Source organism: Pleurodeles waltl, chromosome 11 (assembly GCF_031143425.1).
Source record: "Pleurodeles waltl isolate 20211129_DDA chromosome 11, aPleWal1.hap1.20221129, whole genome shotgun sequence".
Lineage (NCBI taxonomy): Eukaryota > Metazoa > Chordata > Amphibia > Caudata > Salamandridae > Pleurodeles > Pleurodeles waltl.
This window is the reverse complement of record NC_090450.1, coordinates 682,681,581-682,707,479: the sequence shown is the minus strand read 5'-3', so window position 1 is coordinate 682,707,479 and position 25,899 is coordinate 682,681,581. Positions and strand designations below refer to the sequence as shown.

At 43.7% G+C, this 25,899-nt stretch overlaps 1 protein-coding gene across 1 annotated transcript in view; it reads right to left on the bottom strand.

Annotated features, from left to right (window-relative positions):
• The window catches only part of GMCL1 (germ cell-less 1, spermatogenesis associated), a 556,440-nt gene that overhangs the window by 375,646 nt on the left and 154,895 nt on the right, over positions 1 to 25,899 (bottom strand). The window lies entirely within an intron of this gene.

Below are 25,899 nucleotides of genomic sequence, written 5' to 3'. Positions count from 1 at the left end.
TGCAAACCCCAACCACCTGCTCACCTCCTGGGACCAGCTCCCTACACACAATACCACAGCCATCAGGAACACCGTCCACTCAGGAGCACCCACAGACTCCTGTCCCCACCACATCTTTAACCTCAGAAGCAAGACAATCAGCAACAAGCTCACTGCCATCTTCAACGATTCAATCACCATGCCACCTTCCCAGAAGAATGTAAACACACGGAAATCAAGCCCCTTTTCAAGAAAACGTCCACCAACCTAAGCAAACAAAAGACCTACCATCTAATCCCTCTGCATCTATTTCCCACCTAAGTCCTTGAAAGGCCATAAGCCACCAACTCATGGCACACCTGGAGAACAAAATATTCTGGAACCTCCCAATCTGGATTCAGCACCCACCACAGCACAGAAAGAGCTCTGATTACTGCCACTGACAGAATCAGAACTCTTCTTCACCGGGGATAGGCAGCAGCTTTGATCCTCCTCGACCTACCAGCAGAGGTTAACAGTGAAGGATCTCCAGCTGGGAAGAAAATGACATATCCTGCCTTCAACAGACCAGGCATGGGCCTGTGAAGGCAAACCAAAAGCAGGTTGCTAGCCGCTGCAATGGTTGAGGAAGAGCTGAAGGACCGCTACCCTTGCTGGTGTGAATGGTGTTGCAGTAATGGGTTGTTTTCTAGTATAGTATAGGTTGGGAAAGCTGGTGTTGTCTGTAAGCTACTCCCCTGGGGTATTCCAGTTTAGGAAAATAAACTGTTTAGCTGGTGATAACAGGACCTCATTATGGCACAAATGTCTTTAAAGCGTTCCAGTGTAGATTCAACCTTTTCGTCAAAGAGCATGAAGCTGCCAAAGGGCATGTCTATTAAGGACACTGGCACACCCCCCGAAATCAGTACCCTCATTCAGAGTTAACTCCAAGCACACAATGGTGCCAACAGTTCTCTCTATGCAAACAGTAGTATCCAGGCCAGCTCAGATCACTCATCTGGCAGCCGCCCGACCGTTATGTATCATTTGGGACAAGGAGGCATTAAGGTCCTTGGGATGGCTTGTCTGGCAAAATCTCACTGGTCGTATCTCGCAATGCATAAGTGTGCCTTCCCAAAAGACAAACTGCATTAATGGATCAGAGGGCAAAACTAGCTGAAGAAAACACTGACGTTCTGAAGGCATCAATTCTCTCTAATTCTTATCCATAAGACAGGTTGGAAAGGAATTCAGACTAAACTTAGTTGTCAATGCATGAACTACCAAGCTTTCTGGTGTAGTATGTTTGGTTAGGATATCTGGGTTATTGGGACCAGGTCTATGCAGCCAAGCAAGATCGACAGACCTGATGGCATAAGCATGGCTTAGACCAAGTTGCCATAAGAGTATCAGTAAGGGCTTCACTTAAAGGCAGTAATGGATCAGACGAAGCCAGCCCTGGTTGAAGACTATTATTTAACGCATTTGCCCTTGCTTCTTTTATGGGAAATTGCAAGTCTAGAGCTTTAGCTGACCTCTGAATTACCACTGCAAAAAAGACACTTTCTTCCATTGGTGACTCGGGTGCAAATCTACCTTGGCTTTATTTGTGTCTAGCCCACTGGCATTCTGGAGATCTAAATATAAGACATCATTAGTATGACAAGGGGCAAATTAGTTGTCTTCATCCCCATCCTCAGCATCGGTGCCCTGAGAAACACTGGGTGTCTACTCAAATGGCATGTTGGCAGAGGTATTGGATTAGGTTCAGGATGCACAACAACGGGTGCGCTTTAGTGATCTTTTAGTGTGACATGGCATCTGGTCTGGTCTAGATTATGAGTCATCACGGGCATGTCTGCGTCAGCGCTGGTAAATATGGAACAGATGTTTGTGGAGCATCCAGGATCTGAGATGGTGCAGGGCCAGTAGAAGGTCCAAAGTGGAAATGCGGCTTTAGGGGCATACACGTCTGGAAACTCAGCTGGAGAACTTTGTGGAGCTCAGTGGGGCCCAAAGTGCACCAAAAATAGCACAAAATGCAAATGATCAGCAGCATGGCCTCTTTAAAGCCACTTTCTGCTAAGTAGGTCAAAGTTAATTTGGGAAATCCAGGACACGCCAGAATAACTGCAGGGCCAGAACAGATTTAGGTGTGTGATCTCCATCTTGACGCCTTCAGCCATCTAGCTAAACCTTAAGTGAAGGCATGGGTTAGAAGCTTGCATGGCCTTCTTGTGCCTTTGTCTAGACTTTGTTTTACCAGAAACCTTAAACCCGGAAGTGAACTTGTCATGACAGCAGCCTCAAGATAGGGACACAACTGGGCCAACAACTTGAAGCTGGATCTGTGCTTCGACTGCAACCTCTTCTTATGTCCGGCAACACAGGGAGCCATCTCCCTCTCCCCAATCATTTTAGGGTGAATAAGGGCACACGTGTTGTGCAACTTGGAGTCCTGAGCCCAAGCAACACTAACACTTTGTGCTGATTTATGTCTGCTTCCTACAGTATCCTGGTGGCTTCAATCTTGTCGTTTTCCATGGGGACAGTGTTCCCTAGTACAACGTTACAGAAATTTGGATGTTGTAGTAAAAGCTGGAAGTTGAGCTCTGTATCAGAGTTGAAAAGCAAAGAGAGGGAGAAAAGAACTAACATCAGTGTGCAAAGGTATGGCACTTATAAGCAGCTCTACTCCACTGCATTCAAGGCAGTACAAAGCCACTGCAGAGGCGCATGATAAAATCAATGGCACACAGGAGGACTTGTATAATAACCTCTACATCCAGTCTGGTGCCTGCTGATTTTCTAAAGGTGAGGAATCTGAAGTTAGAATTATCAAACAGAAATGTGGGAGTCTGGTTCTGCAATTACTTCACAAACCATACTGCACTGAATCAGTCTTTATAATGATTTGAGAAGTTGGAGCAGAAAAGCGCCTTCCAGCAAAGTTATTCCGGCATAAGGCTGGGGACTAGGATGTTCCCTGCGAAAGCCTCCAAAGACTGAACCTACTTCTAAAAAACCTAGATGTAAGAGGACATCAGATCTAGAAGTCTATTAAACCACTGCATAACTTAGAAAGATAATCCTTTCTGGAGAAGGAAGCACATATATAGCTCTTGCTATTAAACAAAATCTCTGGAACAGGATTAGAGAAGATTTCTGCTTAAACAAATACACCAGATCAAAAAGGGTGTTAAACCTAGGCAACAGCTCTCCAGATTAGAGGCTAGACACTTCTTTTATTCAGCAGTCTTCCCCTATAAGGAATACAACCACAAACAGAACCTTAGTAAAATATCTGGAAGCTGAATTAAGGCATTAAAGTAGACATCTGGATGGATGTTGTTCATCTAAAACTGTAACTCTCAGACCTGGGTGAGGCTCCTCCTTGACTGGAACTTGCTGGCTGAATCTCCATCTACATTTGTCATCCATTCTATTTTCAGCCTGGATTAAAGAGTCAACATTGCTCTGATGCCATTTTGATTTTTGGGGCAAAATAAAGTATTTGAAATTGGATTGTAAGGATTTTTCTTTCTCATGAACAAAATAACAGTTTTAAAAAAAAAAACTTTCGTAAATACTGTAAACTAATGGGTTTTGAGGGTGAGAATGAATTGAATGTCTAGATTCATTGTTAACCAACAGTATGAAACTATCTTGTAGGATAGAGGCTCCGGATCAGGATCAAACTGCACTTGTCTAAAATGTTTGTTTTGGTCGGAAAGGCCAAGAAGGAGCAATTTGAATAGATACCATTACAGTAGTTTTTCATACATTTTGCAAAATTCCCTAGTTACTCAGTGTGCCCATCTTCCTTTGTGGCAACTCAAGAAGCTTTGTCCCTACTACAGGGAGAGCAGGGACCAAAGGGTACGATTAGAAAATCCAGGCTCTAACCTAAATTGTGATTGCAGTGAGGCTTTCCTCATGTAGGTGCACATAATAGTGCTTGTAGAACAAATAAGAAGCTAAATTCATTAAAATCAACTAAATCAACTTCAGTTGATACTGAAGGTTGAGAAATCATGTCTGTGCTAGTGCAAATCCTGATGGAATTACTTGTATATTGCAAAAATAATGTATAAAATCTCTCTCTGATCTATTTCTAATTATGTTTTCAATGTTTCGTAGAAGAGTAATCCCGAAAACATGTTCAGGTACCAAAAATGGTAATCACTGTGATTTAGAAACATTGCTGTCTATCCCCTTGAGGTACGGTTAAATGACCAATGAAAAAGACAAAGTTGCTTTTGTGAAAGACTGTATGGAAGCCTTCTTCCTGGGTAACAATGAGAGAAAACTCAAAATCTGAAGAAAATGATTTGTCAAAGCACATGGTGACCTCTTTGTTGCATTTAACTCTACAAGCGAGATCTGCTCCAATTTGGTTTCACGGAGTTCCATGGCTAGAACAAGCCTTGCGATAAATTGTAAATGAATCCATCTTAAACTGTTATTAGGTACCACATCACTACAATTGTTTAATCTGCTTTACATCTGAAACGTATCTGCAAATAATTATGGCAAGAAGGTGGACCTCTTGAACTGGGAAGGGGACCCCTTATTGGGATGGTTAGGCATTGACAACACAATAAAGCTACCAAGGACCAAACCATTAGTTGGATGCAACAGTCTCATCACACAACAAAATCCATGGCTTCCTTCTAGTCCATCTGACTGAAGAGGAGACTGTTCATCAACAATCTTGGGTAAATTCAGCACAGAAGACCAATGGACTCCACAAATGCTGCTTCTCCAGACTTGAAACTTAGGTACTGTGTGCATCAGTCACAAAGAAATGTTCCAAATTCAACATGCTTCTTCAACTGCATCATCAGGAGGTGAGGCAGCCAATTTTTTTCAGTGAATTTTAAAACCGAACAAGATTGTGTAATAACTGGCCACACTAGGAAGGGGACATAGTAGATAACTACAGTAACACTATAATAAGGATGGGGAAGATAGTCACTATATCCTGCTCAATGGGTGGAAAAACAAAGCTGATTTGACTAATAGTTTGGGGTGGGGAATTTTCATAGAGAAACTATTGAGTGGAGTGTTCCAAAAATAACAAAATGGCAGCATTTGGAAAAGGTGGGGCAACACAGTCATGAAAATGGATGCTTCTCAATGGGGCTCCAGAGGCTGAACTCTTTAATGGACACTTTCAGATACTACTGGATATTTTCAGTTTCAGATAGACACACCCATGATACTTGAGTGAGCGGTGCTTAGGTGAAAGTGGTGACTTTTGCCCTGCCTTCAACACCAAGCTTGGAAACAGCTCACTTTCCCTTCAAAACATGCATGCAAGGTCAAGCATCTGTCTTCCAGACCTCGAGGTAGAATCAGCCAGACAACCAGGCCTGCACCAAGCGCTGCAGAACTAAGTTGTAAATTGCAGGTTGAATACATGCCACTAACAGACTGCTGACAGTGGTTCCTTGCTGGAAGCTCACCTACTCCGGCTTGTCGGAGCCGACACTACAGAAGCAGTAAGCAATCCCTGGACTGCTAGGGGTTGACTAGGCCTAGGGTAGACAAGAGACATGGCACTTAAAACCCAAATTTACTGATCTGGAAGACCGTTTTCATTGTGACAGTATTAGACTTTAGGGTGGGGCAAAAAAAGGCAGAGAAGGACATAATGATCATTTTGGCGGCCCTACTCTGGCGTCTTTTGAATATTAGATTTGTGGGACCCCCTGGAATTCCAAAGAGCAGATAGGACCCGACCCAGACATCTACTTCAAACAAACCACATTTTAACAATGCTTTTTTCCTGCTCCAGCAACACGTGAGGGCAATACTACAAGCAGTCCGAAAGAGTAATAGCATATTTCTCTTTGAAGGTAAGAGGAAATCAATCTCTGCTGACTCTGCATTCAAGACTGACCTTTAGTGAAAAAAAGTTTCAAGCCTTCAGGCCCAGTCTTAAGAAGTAAGATATAAAGTACAGTTGTCTAGAACCTGCAAAAATGTTTGTTCACTTGATGGGAAAAACTTAGAATATACACCCCCAGACAACCACAAGGATTTCCTGGATTCAGAGCCATATACAAATCACTCTCAACTTTTGGGATTCCTATGACTCTTCCTCTGAATACTAGGACAGACATCACACAGGACACTCTGACCATACAAGCCATGGAAAACTGGGCTGGACAGACCCAGACAAGGACAGTCTAGACAGTCACTGAAGTGCTTCATAAAGACAGAGAGACATCCAGACAGTACTCATAAAAAGATGAAAACTTGGCCTGGTGCCGCTGTCTCACATGGAATGTCAAATGGTTTCATTCTCTTTTATCAATGGGGTTTGTATACCTATATCCTGCGGTATTCAATACTCCTAAAAAGGCTGTCATATTATTTCCTTCTACTTGTGTGCAAAGGCTCTATGGGAACAGTGTTCCTTTTTTTATGGTCTCCAAAAATGTTACTAGTCTTCATGATGGTCTTTGTTTAATCCTATACATTTAGCTAACTCAGCAACTACTCTCTTTCACTGCCGGCCTGTGTGCTGCTGTGGTCGAATTTACTTATTTCTCTCCCCCCCCAAGTAAGAGCATAAAGGGTGGGGGGGGGAATATTCCTCCACATTATCTGGGAATGGGCTCAGCTAGTGACATGTACAATCTAACCCTGTAGATCAGAGCCAACTGACTAACTGGGTCTCACTGGGAGGAGAGCTTTACCATGTAGCTGGCACCAATCGCTCCACTCCATACCCCAACACCCAAATCTCCTTGGAGAAACCCATTAGACCTACATCAGCACAATGCCGATACCTCTTCCTTGTACTGCCCGATCCACTTAATTTAAACAAAACCTCTGTTTTTTTGTTTTGTCCTTCCCCTACTGATCAGGAAAGCGCAATGCTGCAGCCCTACTATCTCTTCCTTAATATTAATGGTATGGATGCACTGTCAGGAACATGTGTGTAGTACATACTGTCTAAGGGTACAGATAGTTCTCTGTTACACGAGACCCACTGACTGGATCTAGAATACTTAACACTAAAGTGAGATTGTGTGGGCATGGTGGTCAGCAGCAGCAGACTTCACACACTACCAAGCCAGGACACTTTTGTCTCCAGATACAAAGAGAAATGTGGTGTACAGATACTCATCAATAAACCTATTTCAAAGAATCCTGAAAACATGGAGAGACCCCGACAGACGGTACATTTGCACAAAGAATACCATGGACACAATTCTCAGTGTGGGCCATGTACAGGCCCCTAATACAAACAAACGTCCATTTATTTTTGATTTCTCAAGGTTGTCTACCCAGGTCTGCTCTATTAAGACTTCAGTGGGTGGTTGCTGGAATGTTTTGAAGGACAATGTGCTTGACATAACTGGAATTGTAAACCCTAGTAAAACAAAAACAGAGCTGTTCTACTGGACTTCAGCGTGGACTTTGGTTTAGTTGACCAATGGCATTTGCTACACCCGGAGGAGAAAGAAAATACCTTCCTCTCCAATTCCTATGACACAAAGTCTTGCATTGACTTCTTTCTTCTAAACCCCATATTGCTAAATTATGTGACACATTTTGAAATAATGGGGAGAGTATTTGACTGATTACACCCTTGTTTAACTGAGAATGGAATTGGGACTTGTATCTCCACATCTTGAACTGTGGTGCACGCAGGCTATCAAATATAGACTGCCCACCGACAAAGAAACACTTTGCCCCCATATAGGTCTATAAAAGGCAGAAAATTGCATGCCTTCTATTCTGCCCAACTGCTGTGGCAGACGAGAAGGCCACATGATGAGGGTTGCCTATACAAGATTTGGGTGTGTTGTGTCACAAGGCCCAATTGGACCAATCCGAGCTTGAACAATTAATGGAATCCATATCTATCAAATACACAACCAAGCCATCTCAACTCCCAGAGAAATCAGCTGGAATCTGAAAATGTTGCCCTTACATCTTTTTTTCCCAGCCAAATAAAAATGGACATTAGTCAAACTGAAATGGCATCACTATGAGAGAGACAAGAAGGCTGGGAGGGTATCTGATTTCCAGGAATGCCAAAAATGAGTCCCAACTTGTGATCAAAGCCATTTGAGAAAATGGTAGGCACAGCCTTTCATACCCTATAGACATAGCGAAGAATTTCACACTGTTTGATGAGGTCTCTGCAGTTCTGACTCTTCAGAAAGAGTTTTGAGGCCATTTAATGTCCCATCCTTGTTACAATAGGGGAGACTGCTCTTTGCTGGAGAAATTGCTTCAGATGACATAAAACAGGGTATGGCCAAGATGGCTCTAAGGACAGTCACTTCGATTTGAGGCTCTGCGCTATTCTGAGACCATCAATTAATATCCTACATCCACTGACCCATTGACCCCCATTCGCCCACAGGCTGCCTTAGGGGCTAGGCCACCCCTGCAAGATGCATGGTGCGGTGTTGGCAACGAAGACTGCGAGGCCGGCTGATACCCACTGCTGCTTCAGGCACCGACAGGGGAATGGCATCTCCATTGATATTAAGGCCCCATCCTGCCTGACGAAGAGAGCGGTGCTGCTGGCGGATGTGTGGAATGGAGAGCTACACCCTGGGGAACTGGTGCAGGGGAATGCAGGGTCCAAGGAGGCATGGCAGCTAGTCTAAACCTAAGTGGCTGGGACCCGCACTGCCGCGGAGGATGAGGCTGACTAGGAGGTTTGGCAGCCCTCCTTTCACTTTAAACTTTGCCACTGAAGAGGGTGCCAGAGGAGAGGTGCGCGGCAAACCGTGCTTTTGTTCTGAGGGGTATGAGGTGTGGGTGGCAGGGGGCCCAATAGCAAGCAATGCTGCTATGCAGGCCTGCCTTAAACAAAGATCATAGTGGTGAGGGTGGGTCCATTGGGTATCCCAACAGCCGTTTTCTGCTCTTTGTGCTGCCGGCTGGTGAGCTGGGGCCACTACAGGGGCCTTGGGCGGAGGCCTGCGCTAAGGCCCCTAAGACTTGAAACACTCTAGTGAGTGCTGGGGGCAGCCTGGCAACAGGGGGCGCATATCTATCTCTCTTCCCACCCCCACATAACACCCATCGTTTTCTAGGGGGACAATCCCCGGGACTGAATCCAGACTTGCATGTTTGCTGCAGAGCTGCTGAGTGCCATGTGCTGGCTGCTTCATTCTGCACTGGCCTTTCATGACTTGCAGCCCATTTAGCTACCTTTTCTCCAAAAGTGCTCCCACAGCTTTGAACGCTTAGTGTCTTGTCTTCCACTGTAGCACTGGTGGCAGGTGTGCTGTGCCGACAACACAGGGAGAGCATGTGAAACCACATTACTGGCCAGAGGTTGAAGGGCACGCCGACATGGGCAGCACGAGGCGGGACACTAGCCCACAGGCCCCCCCATGTTCGCCTTCTTTGGATACCAAAGGTGGCATGGTCCAGCCGAAAGCCCCCAAACTTCTGCTCCAGAAACCAATCACAGCCATGCTGATGGCCTCTCCTGCACCAGTGTACCCGATTTACCAGTTGGAATGCACACTAGAAAAACATACTGGGATGTTTGATAAGGTCCTACAGGCCATTCATAACTCCAACATTGCCATGGAGGCCCAAGTTGGGGGTGATACAAGTAGAAACAAGGTTGTTACGGGCTGACCATGTCAAATTCACAGAGCGGGTGGATGAAGTGGAATCCTCTCTGACCTCACTCAGACCCTCTTCTGTAGTCATATGCAGGACCATCTGAAAACATTGCACACTGTCCTCAAGACAAAGGTGGAGGATGCTGCAGAGTGCTCACGGCGCAAATAAATCCATTTCCTGAGCTTCTCTGAAGGGTCCAAGGGTCCAAATGTTGGGCTTTTCCTAGACGATTGGCTGACAACCACGGTCCTGGCAAACCATATCCCGAAGTTCTTCTTTATCGAGAGAGCACATAGGACCCCTGATTGTGGGGGGACAGAATAGTCTTATCATGCTCCAGGGTACCAGGTTCACATTAGTCTACATTCACTGTAATGCAGAGTTCTGGCCTAAGGTACACAATTTTGAAAATTTCGGCCGGACCACCTCGGACCACAGTCCTCATGGTTACGTTTTGTTAGAAGGGGGTGGGAGAATGAGGGGGGGTGCAGGCGATGGTACCGGCGTTGCGTCTGCAGACAGAGGCCCTTCTCAACCAAGCCTAGAGAGACAACATAGGTGCACACCTACTTCATTATTTCGCTGAGAATGAGGGCTTGGTTGGGTCTCGGAGCTTAGATTGGGATGCTATCAAGGTGGTCATGTGGGGCCATTGTATTAAGATGTCTTGGGGAGCAAGGTCTTCCCTGCCACGCAGTATCGCAGAGCTAGAAGCGTGCTTGAAGAGCAATGAAATTGAAGTGGAACCAGTGGATGAGGCCAGGGCGCAGCTGATGGAGCTCTATTGTCAATATCTGGACAAGTTGCTACAACGGAATCATAAAGACTATAAGACAGTCCCTAGAACACTTATAGGCGCAATCTGTGACTCTGCTGGCAATACTGTTAATACCTAAGCCGACATTAATGAGGTTTCTGTCTAGTATTATGAGAAGTTGTACTCTCCCCCATGACCCACCAGGACCTCCTCTGAGCATATAAGGGTCTATAACCGTGAGGTCACCTTCCCTCGCCTGATGGCTCTACAATTAGTGGAATTACAGAAACCACTGAAAATAGAAGAGATACAGGCAGCAATCCATGAAATGGCCCAGAATAAGTTTCAGAGGATGGATCAGTGTCCAGTGGAATAGAAAATGTTACTTTCCCAGTAGATATTTGTTTGTGGCATGTAGGGCTGTAGAGTCACATGCACTGGATATTCCTGCCATCTAGTGTTGGGTTCGAAGCATTACAAGTTTTTTTTCTCCAAAGAAGCATTTCCTAGTCACAGTATCAAGTGACTCCTCCTTCTCGTGATATGGAGCATGGACATCAAACCCTTTGTTAGATTGTTTTCCCGCAGATGGGTAAGAGAAAGTTTAGAGGAAGTATAGAGAAAAAGGTTTCCATGCAAGTATATCTACATATGTACAAATATATACAAATATAAGGTAACCGGAACGTCCACAGGCATCCCCGGGAGGATGGAGGGCACATGTGAATCTACGCAACACATGTCACGAACAGATGTCTACTGGGTAAGTAACAATTTCCATTCAATGGAATGAGTGGCTGTAGATACACATTCTCTGCATATACTGTAAAGCAGTCTCTCCATGAAAATGGTGGCTAGCCTTTGGGAGTTGCAGTTGTTTGAAAAAGTGTTCTCAGGGCAGCCTTTTCTACATTGGCTTGTTGGTGTGCTAATATATCTTTGTGAATGTATGTGGTTTAGACTAGATAGCTGCTTTGCAAATGTCAGCTAAAGGTAAAGAAAGCCATGGCAGCACCTTTCTTCCGAGCAGAATAGGAGTTACTGGCAACTTTGCTTTAGCATATTAGGCTTTGCTAGGTATCCATCTGGCTAGGCTACTTTTAGATATTGGACTACCCCTGCTAAGTACAGAAAAAGCTACAAAGATCTGTTTAGTTTTTCTGAAATCTTTAATCCTGTCAATGTAGTACATGAGCACCTGTTTGACATCTAAAATGTGGAGAGCTCTTTCTGCATCCGAATTAGGTTGAGGGAAGAAAACCAGTAACTCAATGGTTTGATTGATATGAAATAGAGAAACCACTTTGGGTGGGAAACTTGGGTTTGTACGAAGAACCACTTTGTATTTGTGTATCTGAAAGAAAGGTTCTTCTAATGTTAAGGCCCGGAGCTCACGGATACGTCTGAGTGACGTAATTGTGACTAAGAATGCCACTTTCCAAGAAAGGAACTGAACAGGACATCAATGAAGTGGCTCAAAAGGAGGGCCATGAGGCTATTCAGCATGATATTAAGATTCCAGGATGGTGCCGGGGGTAGTCTGGGTTGGATGACTCTTTTAAGGCCTTCCATGAAGGCTTTGATAATTGAGATTCTGAACAGGGATGTATGTTGTCTGTTTTGTAAATATGCAGCTTTGGCTGCAAGGTGTAGACGGACAGGAGTGTAATTCAAGTTTGCTTTCTGCAAGTGAAGCAAATAGCAAACAGTGTCTTAGGCAGAAGCTTTTATGGGGTTATTGTGTTTGGTATGACAGTAGAAAACAGAATGTTTCCATTTTGCTGCATAACATGCTCTAGTTGTAGGTCTACGAGCTGCCTTAAGAATATCTATACATTCATAAGGTAATTGTAGTTAAGCAAACTATGACTTCATGAACCATTTCACAAAGTTAAGTGGCATGGGGTCTAGGAGTCTGATTTGTCCCTGCTACTGTGCGAGGAGATCTGGTCTGTTGAGGTGCTTCTCAGGATGAACCAGCGAGAGGTCCAGAAGTGTAGTGAACTGCGGCTGATGTGCCCAAGTGGGAGATAAAAGGATCATGGTGAGTGATGTCAGTCTGATTTTCCCAACCAGGAATGGAATGAGAGGGAGAGGTGGAAAAGCGTAAGAAAATATCCCTGACCATTTCATCCATAGAGCATTGCCCTTGGACAGAGGCTGTGGGTGCCTGGATGCGAATCTTGGTCATTTGCATTTTCTGGTGGCAAAAAGGTCTATTTGGGAGTTTCCCACTTTTAGAAGACTTTTTGAAGGACCTGTGGGTTGAGTTCACATTCGTGGACTTGTTGATGAAACCTGCTGAGCAGGTCTTCCAAGTTGTTGTCCGTTCCTGGGAGATACTCTGCCACTAAGTGAATGTGGTGATGAACAGCCCACTTCCATAATGTCTGAGCAAGTTGTGACAACTGGGATGACCCTGCCCCCGCCCTTGTTTCTGCAGATAATACAGAGATGTTATCTGTCCGGATTAAGACAACTTTGTGTGTCAGGTGAGGAAGGAAAGCTTTCAGGACGAGGAATACTGCCTGAAGCTCCACATAATTTACATACATTGTTTGGCGACTGAGGTCCCAGAGGCCCTGCACTGTGAGGTCATGAAGATGCGCACCCAAACCCATCAGGGATGCATCTGTGGTCAGAATGAGAGGGGGTACAGGGTCTCGAAAAGCCAGCCCTTCAACAGATTGGTGGGGTGCCACCGTTGCAGAGCGCAGTGAGTATGGCGTTGAACAACACTAGGTCCTGAAGGTGACCCTGTGATTGAGACCACTGATGAGACAGACACTGCTGTAGGGGACCCGCATGTGGCGTCTGGCATGAGGAATGATGGCAATACAGGATGCCATCATCCCCAAGAGGGGCATGATGAACCCGGCTGTGTAGGTGTGATTCTCCTGAAACTGGGGGAGAAGACGCTGAAAATTACAAATGCAAGCTGGATCGTGGGTATGCTAACCCAAACTCAGCATTGAGAATGGCTCCCAGATATGGCTGGATGTGAAGCTGAAGTAGGTGGGATTTGAGAAAGTTGATAGTGAACCCTAACTTGTAAAGCAGGTTTACTGTGCTTTGAATGTTGGATTGACACTGCTGTAGTGTGCTAGCTTTGATGCCTAGGCAAGGAAACACATGTATTGTTTGCCTTTTGAGATATGTCATGACTACAGCTAGGCACTTTGTAAATACTCTGGGAGATGTTGTGACTCCAAAAGGCATGATTTTGAATTGATTAAGTTTTCCTGCCACCACAAACGTTAGGTATTTCCAGTGTGCAGGGCGGATGGGGATGTAGAAGTAGGTGTCCTTTAGGTCTAGAGCAGTCATGCTGAAGAAGTGGAATAACATCTTGAAGAGTAACCATGTGAAAGTGTTCTGAGAGAACGTAATGGTTGAAAGGTCTGAAATCCAAAATAGGTCTGAGCAATCTGTCCTTTTTTGGGATGAGGAAGTACAGGGTGTATACTACTGTTCCCTGGTATTGTAATGGGACAGGCTCTATGACAAGCTTGAGGAGCAGGGATTGTACCTCTTTCTTCGGAAGGTGAAATGTTTGTGAGAGTACCTGTGGGAGCAAGCGGGAATGTTTGGAGTTGTGGAAGTAAGCTCCTTACAATAACCTTGTTGGATTATGGTGAAGGCCCATTGGTCTGAAGTTATGTGTGTTCATTGTGTGTGATAATCCTGAAGTGGGCCCCCTACAGGTATGGCATGGGGTTTCGGGGAGATGTATGAAGTCAGTGCTTAGCTGCTGAGGAAGCTACCCGGGTGGTAGTGCTCTTGCCTCAGCCTCTGTTGTTATTGCCTCTATTGGCTCCTCTGAAAAAAAACCTCAAGAGTAAATGGTTGATGGTTGCCTTGTTTGGGAGGTAGATGGTTCAGAGGCACTTAATAACCGCCTCTAAATGTAGGGTGACAAAAATTGCCTCTATGTGCCTGAGATTGGAATGCACCCATAGCCTTTGCAGTGTCAGTATCATTTTTTTAGCTTCTCAAGTGTGGAGTCCACCAAAGGGCAAAAAAGATATACCTTGTCAAAGGGAATGTTGAGCACTGTTTGTTATACCTCTGGCTTGAAGCCGGAACATCTAATCCATACATGTCTCCTTAGCAATATACTAATGTTTACCGCATGTGCAGCTGTGCCTTCCGCATCTAATGCACAGTGTACTGAATTATTTGAGATTATTTGGCCTTCTGAAACAATCTGCTGGTCACGTTTACGGTGCTCATCTAGTAAATATTGGAGGAGCGCCTCTTTTGAAAATGACATGTTTTGCAGGGTTACCCCCAACCCTTTTGCTTCTGACCTCCTGTTTTGATCCTGTGCTGCATCTTGTTTTTTCTGGCTTTAGGACTTTTTTTTTTTTTAGCATTTTACCATTTCTGACCAGTGTTAAAAACAAGTGCTCTCCATCTAAATGGTATTGGTGATTGGTTTATCCATGATTGGCATATTTAATTTACCAGCAAGTCCCTAGTAACAAAGACTATGGGCCTGATTACAACTTTGGAGGAGGTGTTAATCCGTCCCAAAAGTGACGGTAAAGTGACGGATATATCACCAGCCGTATTACGAGTCCATTATATCCTATGGAACTCGTAATACGGTGTTGGTATATCCGTCACATTTGGGACGGATTAACACCTCCTCCAAAATTGTAAATCTGGCCCTTTGTGTGCCCAGGGCCTATAAATCAAATGTTGCTAGTGGACCTGCAGCACTAATCAGTGCCACCCACCTGAGTAGCCCTGTAAACATGTCTCAGACATGCCACTGCAGTGTCTGGATATGAGGTTTTAAACTGCCAGTTCTACCTAGCAAGTGCACGAACTTGCCAGGCCCAAACCTTCTTTTTTGACTACATGTAAGTCATCTATAAGGCTGCACCATGGGCAAGGGGCAGTGCATTTAAAAGGTAGAACATGTACTGGTGTGTTTTACATGTCCTGAGAGTGAAATACTACTAAACTCAGTTTTCACTATTGCAAGGACTGTCTCTCCCATAGAGTAATATGGGTATTGCTTTGTAATATCTTTTAAGTGTAATTTCCCATTGGGAGCAGATGGAGAGTTGGAGTTTGGGGTCTCTGTACTCAATTTAAAAATACATCTTTCGGAAAAGTTGGTTTTTAAACTGTACATTTGAAAATGGCACTTTTAGAAAGTGTGCATTTTCTTGATTAATCATTTTGTGCCTCTGTCTGTCTGTGGAATACATATCTGGGCCAGGGTGACTGTTGGGCTGTTTATGAATTCACTCTAGACAGTCACAGAAAGGGAGATGAGGTATGCCCTGCATATCCTGATAGGTCGTCCTAGGCTAGAGTGGTGGGAGGAGCCAACACCTGCACATGAATAGGGATGTGCCTGTCCTTACACAAAGCAGTCTCCAACGCCCTGGAGTGTGTCTAGGGTCACGGCAGGAAAGGCAGGGTCGTGCACACTATGAAGACTTTCCTTTGAAGTTTGCCTACTTCAAAGGCAGAAATATGTATAAGTACTGGGCCTCTGAGACCACAACTTCAGAACACTTCTGGACTGAGGACATTCTACCAGGAAGTAGAGATGGATGTTGTAGGAGGATCTGCCACTCTGCCTGATGCTTTGTTGTGCTGACCTGCTGTTTACTGCTTCTGTCCAGGGAGAGAAGGACTTAGACTTAGAATGCAGGTTTTAGAAAGCTAAGGTTCTCCAAGGGCTTGAACTGAGCTTGCCTCCTGTTAAGAAGTCTCAGGGACATCAAATACTTCATCTGCCAGTGTCTGGAAAAAGAAAAAGAAGAAAAAGAAAAAAAAAAAGAAAAAAAAGAAAAAAAAAAAAGAAAAAAAAGAAAGAAAAAAGAAGAAAAAGAAGAAAAAGAAGAAAAAGAAGAAAAAAGAAAAAGAAAAAAGAAGAAAGAAGAAAAAGAAGAAAAAGAGAAAAAGAAGAAAGAAGAAAAACAAGAGAGGAGGAGAAAAAGAAGAAGAAAAAGAAAAAGAAAAAGAAAAAGAAAAAGAAAAAGAAAAAGAAAGGAGGAGAAAAAGAAAAAGAAAAAGAAAAAGAAAAAGAAAAAGAAAAAGAAAAAGAAAAAGAAAAAGAAAAAGAAAAAGAAAAAGGAGAAGGAGAAGGAGAAGGAGAAGGAGAAGGAGAAGGAGAAGGAGAAGGAGAAGGAGGAGGAGGAGGAGGAGGAGGAGGAGGAGGAGAGGAAGGAGGAGGATATGGATGATGGATGATGATATCATCATCATCATCATCATCATCCCTTGGGTCTTGGTCTTGATGTATACCACTCAAATGTTCCCTTGCAAATAAAAGTAGGCCCTGCGGGGTGAGATCTGCAGTAGGAAAGGCAGGAGAACAAGAGAAAAAAGGGCTGGAGGAGAGATAGGAATTGGAGGTGGTGAGGAAGGTGGGTCAGGAGGAGGCGGAGGAGGAAAAGGCCAAGTCAAAGAAGTGGTGGCCTTGTCCTTAGAGACCTTGTTTTGGAGGTGGTGAAGTGTCTAAGGCCTCTTGGGATGATAACTTCCTCTTATATGTGACAGTAGGTGAAGCAACAAAAAGCCCTGTCCCTTCCTGAATATGGAGGCAGTGCGATTTAGTGTCCATAGTTTCTAATATCGGCTCGATATGGGATGGTGTAGTGGAGGACTGACTTGAATCCACATGCTCCGAAGGAGTGGTCTCCTGTATTTTCGTTACGAACGGTTTTGGTAGGTGGGCCTTTTTCAGTGAAAATGCTGCAGTGGAGCCAATGTGCTTGGTGCCAAAGGTTGGGTGGAAGTCATTCGGACTGAGGTGGAGGAGGTCAACGCCGAAGACGATGCTACAGTCTTGGCTGCTCTCCGTGCTGAGCTGAGGGGCGTAGTAGCCGAAATGGATTTCTGAGACCATCCATGGTCTGGTGCCAGTGGCTGTCCTGTAACCTCTGCAAGGGGTCTTTTAAAAGTTTTGGTGTGGACAGGAAGGGTCACAGTACTCAATGACTGCACTGATGTCCCCTTGTGGCTCTCAATGTCCGACTGAACCTTGGAGTTAAATCTTGAATGGAGAAGGCCTCCTCTTGTTTGGGCTCCACCTGCGAGTGCTCTTCCGCCAAAGTTGTCCGGAGTGTCTTCCGGGGATTTATGCGCCATTTCCAACCTATGCATGCGTGGATCTCGAAGGGTCTTCTTCGATCTGAAGGATCTACAAGCATCGCAGGTAGCCTCCTGCTGTTTGGGAAAGAGACACAGATTACACACCTGATGATGATCGGTGTGTGGGAATTTGGAGCGGCACAGAGGGCAGAAACAAAACGGTGTCCGTTCCATCAGTTTGACATTCTCTTCGGTGTCACATAGAGGAAGGCCTGAAACCGGGCAAGGCCCACACGGAAGGGCGTGCGGTCATTACAGAAGCCAATGACTAGGAGAGTACGAATGCAAAACGTGGAAACTTGCGATCAGAAGAACAATATTGTCAAATAAAAGATAAATGGAAGGAAAGTTTTGGACCAGGGCGAGTCGAAGACAGAGCAAACAAATACAAGTCCAAACCAGATGGCGGAGAGAAAAACAAAGAACTCATTCGATGCCCATGCGCAGTATCACCAAGTAGGACTCACTGAATCCTGTGACTCAGAAATGCTTCTTCAAAAAACAACTTATAACACTAAGAATCCAACAATGGATGGCAGGAGTATGCCGAGCATATGTATCTACGAGGACACATGGCATTGAACATTATGCTACATTTAGGGGATCCCTTGCCCCCAAGTTACTTGAGGTCTACTAGGAAGCTCATCATCAGGGTGTATTGCCTGATTCTCTACAAGAGGCTCTAAAGTAGGTCTACCTAAGCCTGGCAGGAATACCTTAGAAGTGGGCTCCTATCAATGTTAAACATTGATTATAAAGTTTTAAGCAAGGTACTTGTCAACAGGTTGCTAACATTGCTTTGGTCGTTGGTTCACCCCAACCAATGTGAGTTTATTCCCCAACGGGCACTTTTTATAATACACATTGGTTGGGTCACATTATAGGCGCCTTAGAAGAAAATGCAGACCTCCCCGTAGCAGTGTCCTTAGATTTTGAGATGGGATTTGACATTCTAGGGTGGTCCTATTTGATGCTGGTATTGGAGGGCTTGAGGATGGGTCCTGAGTTCCTTGTGTGGTTTAAACTGCTCTACATGGAGCCGCGAGCCAGGGTGCAGACTGGGCACCAGATATTGTGCCAGTTTGTAAGCCAGGGGTCCAAATTGGGAAGTATTAAACTGTCACACTGTCTCATTCTATGTAGATGGCGTACCGGAGTACATACGGGATCAAGTGAGCACATTGCTGGTTTTATATGACCTATTAGAACAATTTGGCACTGTGACAGGCCTCAGGATTCATTGGGGGGGGGCGACAGGGGGGGGGGGGGGGGTTAGTCCTGTATCTTCCCCCTGCATAGGATAGATGGCAACGAACGGCTGGGGCTGGAGCTCGAATGGCTGCTTTGGCACTTTGAGACCTCCAGATATCTCAGTGTGAATGTGCATCATGCTGCCAGGGATCTCTTGGATGGCAATCATGTTAGGGCCCTGACATGGATATCCTTGGGCTTCTGGACGCGCTTGCCCTAGTCATCCATGGGCCAGGCATCTATAGCCAAGATCATTGTTCCCCCGCGGCTCATACTTTTTTGTGGCGATACCAGTGATGCCAACCAGGTCCTTATTTGGAGGCCTGAGGTGGTTGGTATCTGACCTGATACGGGGCAGTGGTTAAAAAAAGGGTGTCTAGTCACATGCTTCAGCGACTGTGGTTGGAGCGTGGGTTGGGGGTACCGGACCTTGAGCTTTATTTCACAGTGACGCAGGTGCAGGTGCGACGCACATGCTGTGGCTGGCTGGTGACAACATGGGGGAGAGTGGGGTAATTTAGCTGGAGTTGGGCAACGTTGGTGTGTTGAACTGGTTGCTGTCACCCGGGGCCCGTCCAGTGATCTGGGCAGGCTACCGCATGTAATTAATCTCTGCTGGCATAGGTATATCCAACCCAGACGTAGGTGGGCTTGCGTCCCCCCCCCCCCAATCACCCCACCCCAACATTGCTACAAGTCTGTAAATGAGATGCTCAGCGACTCCTGCATTCCCCCTCCCACATTTGGATGCTCCTCATAAGTATATTGGTTATATTGAGATCATGTCCATGCATCTCATCTGCCACTTTTAAAGCCTTAGTCATTTCTTTTGTTAGTCTTTCCGCACATTTATATTCTTGGCAACACTTCTATCAAGTGAATCGACATGGCTTAGCCAGTTTCTTGTCTCATTGTAACAACACATCTCCAAGTATACTACTATAATTTATGTGCTATTTGATGTTGTTATAGTTTTACTGATAACATCAAAGTGAACTTCAGTGCTGATAATATAATTGTCATGTATGCGACCTGATGCTGTAATCTGTAAAATGCCAATAAATAAATATTTTAAAAAAACAAAGATGAAATCAAAGTCCCAATGAGAGGGTAGTTTTCCTTGGGAGAGTTATAAGACAGAGACCCTGTTTTGGGCTCCAATGCTTTATTGATTTCTGCTGTAACCAAAGAGGCTGAATCAACACTAGCACTGGGACATCTATCTAACAGGGCTGTTATGTCTCTCATTCCCAAGGATGGTAAAGCATTGAGTGTGGCAGCTACCAAACAATTTCCTTGATCAACATAGATATTAAGAGTTTGGCTGACATTATGGCTTCCAGCTTACATAGTATGTTTGAAAATGTAATATATCAAATCTAGAGACTGCCCCTCTGCAAAATGAAAGGTGGTGGCTGGGTGAAATACAACGCACACAAATCCAGTGTCAATAGTAACAATAACAACAACAGTACAATCAATTATATTAATGAGATCACAATTCAGGTGCTTCAAGGTGAAAGAAAGTTAGCAAATTTTCTTCTAAGATGACAAAGTCAATACAGAAGAAGTTAATCCTCAAGCACTTAACCATAAAAAAAAGCCCCAGTCTTGTGTGCAAGATCTTCTTGTGAACTTTATTCATAAACCATACTGACGTAAAAAGTCATCATAAGAAAGCTAATGTGTTTTGTCACTGGATAGTTTTATTCCAACTGACTTCCTTAGGGCTAGAGAAAGTAACAAACATAAGGGCATTATGAAAAAACAAATATCCCAAACTCGCAAGGAAAACCTCTGCCATTTGGAAAAAGAAATGAGTATTGAAGGAGGGACTGAAAATCCTGCATACCTGTTATAAATAAGTGGAACATCCATACTTCAAGTGAAAACAAAATATCAAATATTTATGGAAGATTAAATACTTTCCAGTGCAAACTGTATTACCTAATGTGACGCACTAGAGCTGTTGAAACCCACAAGACAAGTCTTTAGTTCAATTGCAACTTGAATAAAAAAAGTAAAAATTAAAAACGAAGTGGCAAGATAACAGCACGTACAACAGAGTTAGACCTCACCTGTCATCAATATTACCATTCAAGTCACTAATATCTAACTTTAAAAGCAACTCATTACTGATATGCTGAAAAATACCAACAATACCATATAATGAGTAATTCCTCTCACTGTTTCAACATAACGATAGGTATAACTGGTAAGGCCCTCATCACCAAGGGAAACCAGTTCAAAACATTGAGGCTCACCTTGCATATTCAAAATAACGGATAAGTCCATAACCATGTAATATGGCAAGCGTGAAAAAAGAGGGATCAGAAAAGTTTAAAATCTCTAAAAGTGGCAGTATTTTCATCAGCAACTTTTTTCAAAAGTGTATTAGATCACACTGAACGGGGAGTATTACTCAGCTCAAAGGAGTGAAAATCATAGATATCATACGTATTACTAATCAGAAAGATTATTTAATGCAAAGAGTGACATTTGTAACATGATCAGTCAGGAATCTGTCAAATAGACTGAACGTGGAAAGTTTACCCAGCCCAGTAGTGCCCGTAACCAAAGCAAATATAAGACCCCAAACGGGACACTACTCCATGTCTTGCAAGTTATCATAAATAAGTTTGCTCACACAGAGCAGGAGAATATTCATTCCAGCCAAGTAAGGTCTGAAGTATCAAGTCATTAAAAGCTTAAAGTGAAAACTCACTGAACGGGAGAGTACTCTGCGGCCGTGCAACTCCAAATATATTTGTGTGCCGATGTGAATGGGTGCCATATTGGGGTGGCTTTAATACAAAACCATAGCTAGAGGACCTATCTTCTTCCCCGATTCGCTTAGCAGTCATCTTAGAGATCCATTTTACTAGGTCAAATAAACCAGCTCCAGAATATAAACATACATAGCAATTGCTATTAATGGGAGTCAAAAAAAGGCAGATAGCTAACTATGTTGTAAACTGTCTGGAATCAGTCAACTTCAGCATTGGGTAGATTCACATGTGGCCATTAGGTGTAAAAATAAGTCTCTTATCATGAAACTAGAAGAAGGACTTCACATGTTATACCATTATCATCAGGGTAGATTGCCAAAGGCAGCCGTCGTAATTCAGTCACAATATGATAAGTTAAAAGTAAATGAAGTAAAAAAAAAACAATATCCACAAAATAAAAAGAAGGAGGACTTAACTTTGTCCATTAATTCTCACAGAAGCGGTCTTAAATCTGGGGCCCTTCATTAAATAAACTTGTTCTAGACATAGACTTATTTAATGTTCACCATACATGAAAGAAGTTAATACAAGTTTTTAAAAAAATCAAAAAAGTAGTATCCCCACAACCAGAGCTTAATTTGAGCAGGTGGCTTCCGGTGTGGGGCACCGGCCCTTATTTTTGAGGGCCAACACTTATTTTTCTGCCTCAAGCATTTGCTGCGAGCAAAAGGCACATATGTGAAAGATGAGGAAGAGAAAAATGAAAAAGCGCCCCAAAGGGAGAAAGCACAAAGCTTTAAGAGCGAGCTGAAGGGACAGGGAGTGGCTGTAAGTGGAGTAGAGATGGTCCGCGATGGTTGAGGGTTACACTGCCTCAGTATTTCATGCTCCCACATTTAATTGCAGCAGCCGCGCGTTTCAGACGAGAGCTTTCGGCACTGGCACGTTTTCATTTACAAATTAAGCACTGCCCGCAACAACAAATAATAGAATTCCAATGGAAAACCACATAAGATCAAAAGCTTGATACATATTTGTGTTAAGTACAATTTTGAGTTGTTGGGTATAAATAAAGTACACAAGAAAATCTTTCACACGAGTCTGGGACTTTTTGTGGTGGAGTGTTCGAGGCTCAACTTCCCTTCTAGAAATGACATGTGAACACTATCACACTGGATCCGGTTGACTGGCATTCAACTGTTAGTTACCACTGACCTGCCCCTGGAGAGAGAAGAAGCACAATATCACAGAAGGCTGCCTTGAAGAGAACAGGTCTTGGGAAAGACTAAGGGCTTGATGGGATCTTGGCGGACAAGTTACCCTGTCACAAGGGTGACCGATATCCCATCCCCAGTAATATAAATCCCACAGGATATAATGGGATTTATATTTTGGCGGACCGGCTATCCGTCACTGTTGTGATGGAGTAACTCGTCTGCCAAGATCTCAATCAGGCCCTTTATCTTAAAAGCTAAGTGGCCATATGAGAGGCACTCGACTCAGGCTTAATGTGCGGAGATCCTCTAAAAGGACATTTCCCAATGGTACAGGGACGCCATAGGTTTGGCCACTATCTCCCTTACTCTTTCTACAGGCTCTAGAACACCTCTCAATGGCCGTCCATGCCTCCAAAGATGTTAAGGATATTTGCAGAGGTGAATTTAAACAATTATGTATGTGCTAATGACATCCTTCTTACACTTATTGATACTGAATTTCCACTACCAGGATTCTTGTCTATGCTTCTCCTAATTGTGTGGATAACTGGAACTGTAAACTGGAACAAGTGTGAGGCACTTCCCATGACCTGATATAGGATCAGGCCCAGTCTCAGCGATTATCCCATTTGTTGGTGGTTAGGTCCTACTTTTCATCTACTGCAGGCCTCTCCTATTAAAAAATAAATCACATTGTGGGGTATCTTCAAAGCTTTGATCTCCAGTCTTTAGAGTTTATTCACTGATCATTTGTTCTCAAAGCTAATGGAAATGTCCCCTCGGTTTAAAATGGCAAAGGTCACTAGGAGGGACTACTCTGCAGATGACTGGTGTACTCTACTCATCAAGCATGACGGATTACTTCGGGAGACTGAGACTTCAGTTTCTGTAATTTAAAATCTTATACTGGGCTCCTGTGAAACTGCATAAGGCTGAATGGCTTCCCTAATCCTTAAACTGGAGAAAATACATTACATTTCCTTAGGCACTGCACCAGACTACAATAATATGGGACTGAGATAGGGCTCATGTGTGTCACTTGTACTCCCTTTGATCCACAGGGTAATTCTACATGACATGGCGGAAATGATAGGAATGACCACTTACAGACACAGATGGCTACCAAAGGCACTGGTGGTTGCAAAAATTAGCATTTTATATCACTGGGCGCCTATAGTGATGCTGGAGGACTGGCTGATGAAGAAGCCCTGAACAACATCCTGTGAAAGGGTTGTCAATAAAGTAAACAACCAGTTGCCCATATGTGATCGGATTTAGAGTATGTCCCTAGATGAATAATTGGCTCGAAAGACACTTACGACCTTCCTCGACTTATCATTAAAGTGCTGCACACCCTAGATTACTATCTCTTGATGTGCTAGTGTACAGAATGCAGAGTGCTGACCTTGGTCTGTGCATGTGCCTATACTTTGTAAATGATCACATCCGAGATTAGGTTGGATGGTATACCATATATTTCGTTTGACATGTGCCATATGCTCTAGCAAGGATTTGGTTGCAATACAAAACCTTCGGTATAGAAGAAAGGGTGCTGACTGTCCTACCCATTGCTATGTATTGTGATCCGTTACACAAATCAGGGAGTTTGTCAATGGAATCCTTAATAGGGATGCACCAGACCCTGTGGGATGCAACTATACATAGCTCTATGTATATGTACCACACATCACCTTTTATCTTCTAGACTGGATACAGTGAGACTACACCAGATGATGGGGTTCTGGATTTGAGCTTTTCAACTGTTGGCTATGGATGCATGCTATTTTGCACATTGTTATGAGATACACAGATTCGTTTTTTATCACACTGCTTCAAAAAGTACATCTGTGCCTTCGGCTGTGACTGATTGGTATTGTACTTTAGTAATCTGTGTACTGCATTCCTTCAATTAAATTAAAAAGTATTAAACAAACAAAAAAGGGACGATAAAGGCATTTCTTGTATGGTTGTGTGTGTAGTCAAATCCCCAATGAGTTAGGAAAAGGAAGAGCAGACACATTCTAGTAGAAGTTTTAAAACCAGCTAACAGACAACAAGTGGAACAAGAACTGCAGTAGCATGCCCATGAAATTCATTGCATCTGGTCCCTTAAGATGAGAAGGGGCTATAACAGCGGTTGCCTGCTTCTGAATGTCTTTCGTGCCCATATAGAAGCAGCTCAGGAAGAGATTGCTAGTACAATTTGCTGTTGTTCTAACTTCTGGTAACATCAAGATATTCAAACCATCTAGTTATCAAAGAAGCATGTAATGGAGTACACTTCTAGAAAATATAAATTATTGTGATACGGTTTTGTGCCGGTCAAGAAGGAATATATTTGTCCATAGCCTTTGTCCAATATTACGCATATATAATCAGAGGCTCTGATATGGTGTGCCTATTGATCTATAATGTTTTACAGAAAGGCAGAACACGGATTATCACCGGAGGCAGTTTTAGGCAGTATGTGGCACCCTTCAACCCTCGCACCAAGTGCATATCTTGAAACCGAACAGTAACAGTTTACACTTACCACTCTAGAAACTGAAACACTTGATGTCTTAAGAAACTACTCAAAGAGGAGGCCAACTGCTAAACCACGTCCTGAACCATTACTCTTCTCTAAACTAGCAATAATAAACTTCTCTGGAACTCAAATTACTTCAGCAACATCATACCAAAATGTATTGCACACCCCCAGACTACCACGGTTCATCAATAGGAGCCATTACACCAGAGAAGTGATACCACACTGGAACCTCAATCTACCCATGCTATAACGAATACCAATGATATTTTCTGTTGACTGGAAGCAGAGAAATATCAAAATCACGCAAAACACATCCAAATACCAACAGTCCTTCTGAGCATACCAACTACGACTAACAGGACAATAGAACAAAACAAAAACTCCGACAAAGAAGTTGAGTTAAAGAATATTTAAGGCTAACTTCCTTATCAGAACTTACAGATTCATTCTCACATATATAGTTTTGGACCAAGTGCTACAAATACTTGCCACGCTTTCTCACCCCCACCTCCATTCTGACAGTACACGCAAATCCCATTAATTAGGCTATCTCTTGCTGCACACACATTCACACAGGTAGCAAAAAAAATAAGTCATGTCTATGTCTAGGCATGCAAACTCCACCACAGACAAAACAGGCACATATGTAGCCACCTGGAAAAAGTACACAAAACTGAGTTGGTATTTATCGTGCACAACTACATAAAGCTGTTGGCCACC